This window comes from Aythya marila, assembly GCF_965140915.1.
Source record: "Aythya marila genome assembly, chromosome: 15".
In the NCBI taxonomy this organism is placed as follows: Eukaryota; Metazoa; Chordata; class Aves; order Anseriformes; family Anatidae; genus Aythya; species Aythya marila.
Window position 1 is genome coordinate 11,481,963 of NC_139056.1, and position 13,050 is coordinate 11,495,012.

Genomic DNA, 13,050 nt, shown 5'->3' on the forward strand with positions numbered 1-13,050 from the left:
CCTTACCTCTGACAGTCTTAAGAAACAGACAGCCTGTTTAAGGCATTCTTCCTTGAAATGAGAGACAGCACAGCAGTCCATCCAACACTACAAGTGAAAAGCTCTGTAAAATCATTCCTACGTTTAAAGTACTGCTTTGCATCTGGTCATTCAAAGGAAGCAATGGGACTTAGCAATTTTAAAGCTGGTGACTACAAAAACTGGTGAACATAGCTTTCTGCAGTTGGCAGCAGGGAACAAAAGAACAGCTACACTCCAACTGGTTTCAGGAATTCAGCCCAGACTTTGACAGAAACTCAAAAGGGAGGAATGGGAAGGGAGAACAGTTGGATCCAAGCCATCCAAAGGACTTTCTGACCCGGAAGGATTTGTTCAAGCTAGAATAACCATTCTGCGGTAGGCTTTTACAAATGTGCTTAAATAAACAAGATGGCCAAAAAAAAGTACACTTTATACCCTTTTTGTGAAACAAAAGGACAACCCAGATGGAAGAAAGACAATCTGTTAGTTTGTCATGGCTGATTCTCTTCAACTCACAAAGTTCTCAGTAACTGGGAGGGATTCACAGAAGTTTAGTACATTCCTCATTTTTGTATAACAGTGATAACAACGATCATGGCATACTTGGAAACTTTTACCACTTTACATGTTCAAAGCATTGTTTAAACATCACTTAATTAATAGTTGCTAAACACTGCTTTATTCAGGTGGCTCAGATATGCCTTTGAAGGGTACATAAGTACTTAGATTATATATTGTGAAACAATTTGATATATTTGTTCATTTTAATTAAGTTTTTCCATGTTTACATACATGATACAAGGTAACAAAACATGATTGTACAGGTGCTAGAAAGGAGAGAAATCACAGGGGCCCAAGGGGATATAGTGAGCTATAATAGGATGAAACTGGAAAGGCAAATTAGGCAGACTATCAGACAGTGTTTCCTACTGACTAAAAACTGTAGAATTTCTTAACTGCATGCCACACTATATTTATGGCTGTACATGTATTAGCCAGAACGATGCATGAGAAAGCTCAAAGAAAGCAAGTGAATTTCAGACACAAGTCCCAGAAATGCCATGGAAATTTAGGGTCTAGTCCAAAGGCCATCAAAGTCAATGGAAATACTCCTGCTGAATGCAGAGAGCTCTGGATCCCAGGTTTCCCAAGGGAAATCATAAGGGCGTCATTTCTGGCTCAGCTTAAAGTAATAAAAACCTGTAGGAGAGAAGCCTGCACTGAATAAGGGTCTCAACCAGTGACTGATTTCTACTCTTGCTTAGCCCATTGATAAAGTAGCTGGTCTGTCTCAGCCTTCCTCTCCCTGTATTTTTAATATTTTCATTTAAACTGTGTTAGTTGCATAGAAGTCAAAGCAAAGCAACTCATCTAGTAAGAACTACTGATAAAATCAGTTATTTCCAAAAAATGGTCATAAAAGACTATTACAGCAGACAGAGCAAATGATGCAAGAACAATATGAGTATTGCCCTTAAGTGCGGTCCTTAAATAATGACACCAAGGTCACATCTGTCACAAAAAGAACAGTTTTACTGCAGTCTTTTGTTTACCATGTTCTTATGCATTAGGTTCATTGAACAAGAAAAAGAAGCTTTCATGGCTGCTAGAAATGACTAGAAAGGTACAGGGACTACAGTCTTTACACTATATTTTAATTCTTCCCCAAGGATATTTTTCAGAGCTAATCTGATTTAGGGACGAGACATAGCTCTTTCCCAGTGTTTCCCCAGAGACCTTGACCTGTTCAGCTCCCGGATTCCACCCCTCTGACCATCTCTAAATAGGAAGTGCATCTTCCAAGTACAGTTGTATTTAACTGCATTCATTTACAAAGCTTTTTTCCACTTTTCCTTCCAGCTTCCAGCATTCCCTCTGATTTTTTTTCCTACACTGAAATATCTTCCTGAGTTTTGTTGTTGTTGTTGTTGTTGTTGTTTTTTCTTCTATATATCCAGCAAACCCTTCAGGTCTGCCCTCATATACTTACTTTGGGAGTTTGTGTAGGACACTCAACTTACTAAAATGTGCGGAATTTCTTGGTCCTACTAGTTAGAACATGATTTGGTCTTCATTCAAAGTGAAAGGCAAATATTTGTCTGGCAAGGTGACTCTAAGCATTTACTACGTGTTACTTATCCAGTTGAGTCTTGGCAGTTCTCCCTATCCTCATACAGACTGACTCTCCTCTCCTTCAATTTTTTATGCTCAGATATACTGGTTCAAGTAAAACAACTTACTTTGCTGCTGAGACTAGCAATACTAATATCTATTCTGTCAGCATCTGGCATAATGTTGTGTTCCCATTCATGTCTTCACCATCTGAAGCACTAACATCAGGCCTTCCTACCACAAAAATAAATGCATTAAGGATTACAGCACACTCAGACAGAACAGTAATGGAGCCCATATAAGTACTTTGCTGGATAGACAAGGCTGAGTCCTAAAATGGGATAATCTTTCATCTCACTCTTCACGAGGAGAGTACAACCATTTCTCTCTGTTGGATCTTACATGAAGAAATCAGCTCTTGTGAATGTTTCATTCCATCCACCCTCATGAAGGACACTTGCTGGCTCGTTTCCAATCATGCTAGAGGACTGCTGAAGCTTCCTGGCAGCCAGCCAAACTATGTCACATCCAGGGGGCCTGCTTTGCATTTTTGGCTCCTATGTGATTTTGTTTTCAGCTATGGTGGATAAAGTTTTCAAGTATATGATTCATTGGTGCAAGCCTACAAATGTTTGCTCCTGAAAGCCTTCCCTTGCTCCTAAATTACATGCCAGCCAAGGCCAGAAAAGCATAATTGTCATTCAGAGGCCTGCATTTGGCCCCAGTGGAAGTTACTTAGTAGGGGGTGACGTGACTTCATGATACCTATGCTGTCAACTGAGGAGGGCTTTTTTTAGTTAAATGTGATGACAACTGCACACTATTTATACCAATGAACTTAGGCATATCAAAATAGTAACATCAAGAGGAATATCCTGGGCAAAAATTTCACGCTGCTCAGTTTACACTATAAAATAAATATTTCTTTAGCTTACAATTGATCACTGGCTACAAACATTGGAGAAGTGTTTTGTGGCTTTGACTCCACCCTGAAAACGAGAGAAGCTTTGGGGCTTGGCTCATTTAGGATTACAGGACTGAGCAGGCAGCCTCACATGGATAAAGACTGCCATCTCTATGACCAACCATCCATGGAATAGTAGTCCCATAGCTTGGGACTACACCAATGGACATTTTACTCTGTCTCAAGGGTAATTTGAGCAGAAAGCAACCAGCAAGAGAAGGAAATTTGTAATTTTGTGGTTTGAATCATTCCTTCAGCAATGAGTGTGATTATTATTAATGGGCTGCAGTGCCCTCGTCCCCCCAGAATTTTAGAGTGCCCTTTCCAAGACAGAATCAGTGCAACTTCCCCTGCTGAGTGCAGGATGGTAGGAGTGTATATGGAGGCTGGGCATCCCTTTGTACAGTGGAATTTTAGGGGTGTATGTAGGCCATGCTGAAACGAGAAGCAGCATTCCCCAGCTCTCAGCTTTCACCCTCCACCCCTAGAGGCTTTCCAAACAGCTGAGCACGGTCGAGTTGTGCAGGGTTTTTAGATGCATTTCATTTAGTGGAGCAGGCGGACGTTGTGCAAGCTGTTAGGATGAACACTCTGTTGCCCGTGGTCCCCGAAGAGTTGTCCACTGCTCATCTCACTTACTTAGCTTCATGCTGCAGGGAGAAATCAGTGTCGGTAAGGCTTGCCTGCATTTCTGAATCAAAATTCATCTTTTAATAGTTACATTTTCTGTTCCCTACCCAGCAGTATTATTACCAGAATTCAGTCTGCTCCCAAATCCCCCTTCCCACCAACTCCCACAACTTTGGAACCGTTTAGCGGTCACTCTGCATTTTGCTGTATAGCCCTAATTACTACTCAGCACTATAATTGATACGTTAAAGCCTATTAAAATATGGAGCTGAGCCATTGCTTTACAGTCACTGCACTTCTAATGCCAAAAATCACTTACAGTTTGTTTCTGTGCTTCATTTCAGCTACTTTTAAATAAATGTCTCTCCCCAGGACCTGGACAATGCGAATGGGATTTAGTCTCAGAGTGTGAAACTTGCAGCCTGCAGCACCAAAAAAATAAAGTGTTCTTACAAAGCCATTCAAATGGATTTCCCTCACTGATTGCTTCAGCCAAAAGTAAATTATAAGCCAGACATTATCAAAGAAAATCTCTGCAGCACATTCCAGTTCATTTCACTGTACAGCAAGGGTTTGAATGCAGAGATGGAGACCTTCAGTCACATTTTCATATTTGCAAGGCAAACTCACACACTAGAGCAAATATTATTTATATATGTATACTTTAACTATCACTTCTGTTATTTACTATGGCAGAAGATGCCTTTAGGACATTCTTGAGGGGATGAGCTGTCTGGCATGCATATGAAAACAGAACAGAGAAATCAAGTAAAATTAAAGCTAACAGAACTACTTAAACACCCAGCAGTCAGGCTAGCCTACTGCATGACTTTTCCAAATGCTCATGAAAAGATAAGAGGGGAAAGGGCTGCTAAATGCCAAGGTGAAATGTATGTTCTTCTGTATCATTTCCCAGAAAAACTGGGAAACAGAGGGAAAGCAAGAGCTCAAAGGACTGACCCATCCAAAAGCAATCTGTTGTGTCAGGGCAAAGAATAACAAGGATAAAATCCAAATGATGAGATAAATATAGCAGAAATTTATTAGCAAACAGCATTCTCGAAACCTAGGAAATAGAGGGTTTCTCCAGGACATGCAAAATTCCACAAATACAGAAGAACTAAACAAACTCTACCTACTTCAAGGAAATCAAACGCTCTGCAGCTAAGACCATGCTGGGAAAATTCCAACTCAAACTGGGTTCTTATAAGGCCTTTTAAGAAATAGTTTGGCCAAAGTTTCCAAAGGCATCTCAAAAGTCACTGAGCACTTCTATTCAAGCATATAAATGGGCATGCACAGGCTAAAAGGATTTTTTTGTCATAATGCTCGTTTCTTCCATCTGAGTCTTTTTAGGAGACATTATACACATGGAAATAAATCTTCATCTGCATGGCATTTACTCCACAACATGGGGGACTACCACTAAAGACTGTCAGATGCACCAGATAACATGTGGAGATGTCATCCCAGCTTCTGAATAAATCTGGATTGACACACCACAAAATGTACAGCTTCAGAGGAGCTCAGCTAACCACTTTATCACAGTGTCTCAGTATATTTCCATGCCACACACAAGAGAGACAGAGGGAGAGGGGACAGAGAGAAGCTCATTTCTAAAATTAGTAGGGGACTATTGGATATGGTACCTGAGATAGCAGGAAGCTGGACTTTTCAGCACCGTGTTCCTCAATTTCTGTGGCCTTGCAGTTCTCACACGTGGATCTGTTTCATATTTCAACCATGACACAGTTTTGGCCACCAGGGAGGACAGCCCAGCACATGTGCTGAGATCAGCTTGTGTTTCAAGCTGCTGGGAAAAGTTCTACATCAGCTGCACCTTCAATGTCATGGGGAACTGGCCCCAGTGATACCAGAGTGATAGCCACCAGGGAATGCCCACATTTAAAAGAGAAAGTCCCATGCTGGATGCCACATGAGGGATATATGGAGTCCACACACCTGTGTCCCATCCAGCAGGCCACCTGAACCAGGACACGGTGCTGCAGTTTGACATCACCTTCCTCCTTGCCCACCCCACACAGACTTCCCCCTCTTTTCCATTTCATTCCTCAATGCTTGCAGATGCAACATGGCCCATAAGTCTGGATTTAACCCAACAAGACATTCTCAATGACACAACAATGTCCAAATAAGCTCAACCTCTTCAGATCTTATTACATTTCAGATGTGATCCTCTACAGCTGTATTACATCTCCAAACTCTGCATATCACACTCAAGTCTCTGATAAAGAAACAGCTGCTTATGCAACTCTTGCATTTGGCTGTAGCCAGTACATTATGACAGTTTAGCTCCCACTAAATTCCCTCTACCCCTGGCACATTTGGGATGGTATCTGATTCGTATCCCATCTCCCAAAAGACAGAGGATTTTATTCTGGATCCATGAGAAGAAGGAATAGGTCTTTTCTGGTGTTTATGAGATACAGCTAAGCTTTGTGAACATGAACATTAATAATGTTTGAATATCTAACACTCAGTCAGCTCACTGAGAAGGTGCCATCACAGTTTCTGTACTGCATTGGATTAAAGTCTGCAATATATGCCTTATATATTGCCCCTGCCACACAGTAGCACTGAGCTGGCTTCAGCCAAAGTCAGTAAAGTGCCCTGAAGATTCAGGATAAATTTTAACCAGAATACCAGTAATTGTGTCCATCACCCTTTAGAAATGTAGAGAAAGCAAAATCCCTTGGTATTGTTAAAGACTTTTAAACTGCTAGGCAGACTGGCCCTGGAAAATCCTCGAACTGAGTGAGATTGTCCCAAGTTGCTGCTGGATAAGCAGCAGCAGGAGCTACCCACTGCAGCACAGCAATTTGTTCCAGTTCTGAGATATGCTAAGAGGCTTTTCCATGATTATTTCCAAACCAGACTAGAACAAGTCTTTTCCTGCCATCGGAAATACATTCTACTAATGTAATACTGGTTTAGGGGAAAAAAAAAATAAAATGAAAATAAAAATCGCCAGCTAAGTCATGCCTAGGAAACATTGTGGAAAACAATTTTTTCATGTGATTGCTAGAGCATAGATGGGTGCTTTGAACCAACAAGATGATTGCTGTTCCTAGTTCACTCTCTTTGTGCTCATCAACCGGATTGTGTATTTCAAAATTGGTATTAATAATCAAATGTCAAAGGGTGAAGGAAGTGCAGGTTCCTCTACATAGCTAGGTCCCTGTTTGGGAGTTTCTGAGCAAAGGGACAACAGTTTCCACATCCATTTGATATTCAGCCATGCTGCCAAGAAATCCAGTAAAAAGAAGCAGTCATAGGCGTGCTTTTTGTGCTATTCATCCCCACTCACTCTACATCGGACAGACGCAACTCATTCATTTCATAAGGCCACCAAACAGAAGCCGAGTGGTGAAGGCATCCGGTCCCTGCTGAATTGGCTCAGGTCTTGCTCATGATGAGGGTCTCTATAAACCACTATTGGCCCTTGGAACTGCTCAGCCTCAGAAATTTATGTTCCTCTCTTCCGATTAGTGAAACAAAACCACACTGTCAAGGAAATGCTCACAGTGATCTAATAGGTCATGCCTATCTTTAACTTCTATCATTCAAAATAGAAGGAAATTATTTTCCAATCATTTGAAAGTTCACATTGTGAGCAATATAAAGCAAAGTTCACTAACCTTTCATTTGCTTTGTGAGTTTTTCCTCTTATGAGTATTTAAAGAAATCAGATGTGACAATCCTGGACAATTAAAGTCTTTAATAAAGGTCAAAAATCTCCTCAAAATAGAGAAAATGAAATGTTTCCAAAAGACTGCTAAATCCCTTCCAGTAGATTTTGAAATAATAATTAAAAAAAAAAAAAAAAGAAGAAGAAGCCCTGTGTTTCTCTGCCAAGTGCCACCAAACAAGTAAGCAATAAAGCCAGAAACCTCTTTTACAGGCTAGTGCTATACACCAGAAAGATAAGTTTCCTGATCTGAAAGTTAATCTGAGTCATGTCTGCATTTTAGCATTTGTGAGGAGCACTTTTGTAATGCTGCTAATTCCCTGATTAGTCTGACAGGACTTTTTTTTTTTTTTAGATAAAGAGATTCTGTAACACAGCAGACATTACCACATTGTCTTTGTGCTGTTGTAACTGCAGCAGGGAAGAAATGCGGGCTGGGATTTTGAAGGGCACATTAGCCATTCTGTTCCAGCTGAAACTCAACAGAATTGGGCACCTACCTAGTCTTGTAACCATCGTCCTCTAGCTCTCCAAAACATACAACAGTGATTTCAGCTTCTTCTGGCACAGATTCCTGAGCTAACCTCACCTCTTATGTTAATAATATCAAGTTTTTCCTTCTCCAGCAGAGAGCGGGACTGGGATGAAATTCAACTCTGGCTTGCATGCCACAAAAGTCCTATTTTGAGAGCTCACATGAGACTTTTCTCTTAGAAGAATCAGGCAAGTATTTTCAGCCTCCAGCTATTGTGCACCTCACAGCAGGTGAAAGGGGTCTCTATAGCTTCTTGCTTGTTTTCAACGTAATCTTCCACAGTGTTGTTTCTGTGGAGGCTTAAGGAATGGAAAGGGGAGGGAGAAGGGAGGAGAACAAAAGGATGGCCTATCTACTGATGCTTTGGAAAGATCATTTCAGTGCTGGCTTCTGGAAACTTAGTGGTCCTGTGTGTCAGAGCACCTCCATGAGGAATAAACTAACTGTTTGAAGGACTTACTGGGGAATTCAGTGAACCAGTGACATGACTTCATTTTATTATTAACTTTCTGTGACATGGCTCCTGAATAAAAGGACATGATTTAAGCATAAATGCTTGACTGTGAGTCAGAAGCAGCGCTGTCCTCAGGGCCGCACTGTCATGCTATGTCCCAGTAACGTAGATGTGGCTGACACAGGAGAAAAACAGAAATTTAGAACAAAAGACACAGGCAAACCTATTCCCACACATGGGAAGGTTAAATCAGCATTTGGCCCAGCTGCCAGCTCAGGCCTCCAAACACTGATTATTGCTACAGCTTTCTTAACGTGGATGACCACTAAGGACATTGAGCAACACGGTATCCCCTTTGCAACACCCAAGCTCTGATGCAAGGGATATATTTCAGGCTGCAACAGCTTTCAATCAGCTTGTTGCTGTCATTATTAACCACTCGCATTAGGGCAGCACAACTGGGGCCCCCCAGTGCCATTGAAATGCCTTGGAAGACAGAGCTGTTCACCCAAGGAACAAGCCCAAATGACAAGTGGGCAAGAGAAGGAGTTTATCATGTTCTCCTAACTAATTACCTCTGTAATGTAAAATCAATACTTATTACTATTCCCCATCTAGGCCCTTTCAAAAAAAAAAAAAAATCTTATTACAGCTACTCCTGTTCTGGTTATTTGGTAGCAAACCAGCTGACTGCACCTACAGCCATACAGTTCATGCTGAATGCAGTCACTGTGGCCAAAACCTGTCTCTGAGTGCTATCCTATTTCTAATTAATTCATGGCAACCTGCTGAATGGTAAACTGGTTTAGACCAAAAACTGCAAAGCAGTAGTCAGCTCATATCTGCCCAGATGAGGCCAAAAGGGATGTATTTATGTAGTGACTCAGCAATGATTTTATCATAGGTATTTACTAATTGTATTTTTTGGAGTGGCTGGAGATGTCCAAGGTCCTTGCAGCTATTGTCATTGTGAACAGCTCTTTTGGGCACAGCACAGAATTATTGCTGTTTGGTTTCCTGCTATTCTACCTGACTCTCCCAGGAGATTTCTGTATAATGTCATTTACACTCTCTGGCCTACATAGTGCAGAGAAACAATTATATAGATTTCAGCATTTTTTTATTTTTTATTTTTCCTAGTATGTTAACTTTCCTACTTTGACTGGATTATAAAAATATAGGCAAACTATCGTTTAGTAGGACACCGATGAATTCACCCTCTAAGTATTTTTAGAAATATTATTGGCTCAGCAGGGAATTAGAAATGGATAAGGGAAACATTGAAACATACAAAATACCTGATAGATAAATATGCTATGCAAACCCAATCTGATAGGTTAATTACCTGCTTCAATTTTAGAAAAAAAAGCAATGGAATAATCCATTCTTTCTGTAATCTTTTTTTTTTTTTTTAATTATTATTATTATTATTTATAAAACTTGCTTTTATTGGGTCAATGAGAATATAAGCATGAATTTTAAATAAAGGACAAACAGACCTACATACAATGAAGTCCTAGGAAATGCAGCAATCTCTTGCCTTGAAGACAACAATTTTTTATAAGAAAAAAAAATAAATATTATTTTCAACTAGATGATGTCAGTGTAAAAACATGAAGAAGAAAAAAATACCAAGAAAATATTTCAAAGGAAGTAGACCCCTGGGAAGATGAAAGTGCTGTATATTAGGAAAACGATAACAGGATTGGCAAAAATAGGAAATTATAAATATAGATCAATGTTTCTCAGCCTCTTCTGCACCATGACCCCACACTTCAAGAGAGAAAAATTTCGGATGTTATCCATGGAGTCATTAAGAAGAGAAGAGTGGTCGCCTACTCTTCAGGGACTGAGAGGCCCAGTCTTATAATATTAGATCCTAGATAGAATATATAGTAGGCGAAGCCCTTGGAATTCCAGTTCCAGAATTGGAACAATAGTGTATGGCTTTTTGGAGGCCTTACATAGGTACTTTTCAAATCAAAAGTAATAATCTATCATCTAAGCTACAACTATTGTTGCTTAACAAATGTTAATACCAGAAAATAGGCCCCTGAGTTATTTAGATGTCTTGGGAAATGTTAATCTCAGATCTCAAGGCCTATTTTCAAAAGAGGCTTAGAAATCAGGACTGCCTTGCTGAAAGGATGATCAGCAGCTGAGAACCACTCAACTCTTTGTGCTGTGGCTCAGATTTCAAAGTCAATGAGAATCAGCCTTCTGAGTACCTGTGCCATTCCAAATAATGTCATCAGTCACCTAAAGCAATTAGGACCCTACATGCCAATTATCACCAAAGCAACCGGGTCATCCAAATGTGTTTGAAAGTTTTATCTCAGTGACATCTCTTATTTCCTTGCCTTGGCCTCGTCTGGACCTCGATGGCAGAGGCAGCTGTTGACCTGCACCCTCTGCAGGACCTTCTCCTTCCATTTGGTTAAGTGGCTCCAAAAACAGCTCAAACTGGCAGTTCCTCATATGTGAATTTGCTGTTATTAGCCTGCTGATAGATGAGGAGGTTGACTTAGTCACCAGCATAACTACAAATGTGTTTATAGGAACTCCTATCCCTTGACCAAATGTTGAACTCATTGGGAAACTTGCCTGCTGTGTTTTGTTTAAAATGTGAATTGAGCACTTGTTGCCAACACGTATTCTTCTTTGTCAATCACGTCTCATGGTCTCCTGTCTGTGTGCAGCCACATGCCTATTGGCAGGACTGCAGCGTTGATGGCTTCTTGGTTTTCCCTTTCTGCCTTTGGCTCCAGTCCAGGCAAGGGAGCAGAGGTTTAGCTGGAGAGTGTCACTGACACTAACATCCTTCTCTGACCACCTCAGCTGAGGGGAAGATGACTGTGAAACCACTCAGTAACTTAGCTCAAATTTCACTTCAGCCCTTGCCTCACATATGTTCCCCATGTTTCTTGCAGCAGACATGGAAGGTTTTGAGTTAGAAAGATGAAGAAACTATAGCCCGGTTAATTTTAAAGGATTTTGTGGCAGCTTGCTCACCATGTTCACATATAAGCCAGGTTTTCCTCAGTGGTCTTACACAACTAACTGAAGTGTCCAGTGGATATAAAAAGACCACAGGAAGGCACTCTACCTTGAGAAAAAGGATTTGGATTTGGATTTTCATGGCTGAGAACTGGTAGCATGTTTATCACTCAGATGTCACAGCTGTTCTCCTGTACAGGGGAAGGATCACAAACACATCATGTACCTCCTTGCCCTAGGGAGCTCTGTGAACCTGTGCCACCTTCCCCCCTCTCACCCAGCTGGAGACACAGTGTCACTGCAACCCTAGGGAGAATAATTATGGCATTGCATGAAGGTAAGGCCCTTGCAGAAATCAACAAATAACTTGTTTAGGAGAGCTGCCACCTTTGCAAACCTCACCACAGACATGTACAAGTAGTAAATTGATCTGTTGTCTCTCCTTTTGGGGAAAGAAGAAAGGGTACTGGGGGGTTGGCTGTGTTAGTCAAATTGGGAACCAAATCTGAAATCCCCAGCAAGCAAGAGATCTTCTGCAAGGACCAGTGGTGCAGCACTTCCCTTGCCTGTCTGGCAATCTTGCAAGAAGCCAATGGGAATGTCTCCATATGAGATTTTTCCAACCTGTCCCTAGCTTAGCAATAGAGTATGGCACATAAATGAGAACTTCAACAAGAAAACAGAAAAGCTCGTCGAAATGCCAGCAGGCCCCCACCCCCACACACGAGACAAAAAGGACTTTCATGCACACGATGTTTTTTTCTTGTATCTGACTCAGACGGCCAAGCACAGAGCAAATTTTCACAGTCTGGGCAGACTTGGGTGGGCTCTGTCTCCTAAAGAGGGAAATGTTTATTGAGGAACAGACCTTAATTGCGTGTCAAAGTGGTGTTTGAGGGCATGTGACTTGGGGACAGCTGGGAAGCAATTCAGTGACTTATCAGGCAGCACTGGTGAGAACCAGGGCTGCTCCTTTCCCCATAACATGATTCAAGGAGATGGCTTGAAACCAGGCCTTTCTGTTCCTTGGCTCACTGTTGTTCCGAGGAATAAGCTGACATTTCTGCATTATCCTGCAGCCTGGGTCTGCATGGAGTACTGGAACTATTGGCACACTGGCCAAATGTCCCCACCAGGCACCTGCCCATCTTCTCTGCACCCACCTGGGATGGAGCTTTCCTCCACTATTACTTGTGAACCTCTTCTCAGGCTGCCTGAACTCTTCCAGGGGATGTTGGAGGTTTGGGCCCTGAATTCTAGACCTCAGGACCTTGCAGATGAGGGTCCTCCCTCAGCAATTTTTCTTCCTCACTTGACTGCTCCACTGTTGCTGAGCCTGATGTGTACGAAGAAGGTGATGAAGGAGGCCATCAGAGTTTTGGGCACTACTTGACCAATGCTGCTATGTTCTGTTACCAGAGATGGGGTGAGATCTTACACCACTTGGATTCAATTCACCAAAAGATGTCTGTCAGCCTTCTGAAGCCAGTGGGGAGTGCTAAAGTGAAGGCACTTCTCTCATCAATTTTTAAGGTGCATTTCTCCCTGGGATCCATGATATGGCTGAACAGGTTTTCTAATTTATGTCTAGTCAGAATCAGAAGAGAAACCTATGCAAATATGAATAA

The 13,050-nt window shown here is 41.4% G+C and overlaps 1 protein-coding gene across 2 annotated transcripts in view; it reads right to left on the bottom strand.

Moving 5' to 3' along the window:
- Positions 1-717: 717 nt before the first annotated feature.
- Positions 718-13,050, bottom strand: part of PDGFA (platelet derived growth factor subunit A) — a 69,880-nt gene continuing 57,547 nt past the window's right edge. For both annotated transcript variants that reach the window (XR_014318531.1, XM_082772497.1), the window contains one exon: positions 718-3,747. The gene's annotated coding sequence lies outside the window, so the exon portion shown is untranslated. The remainder of the gene's footprint in view (positions 3,748-13,050) is intronic.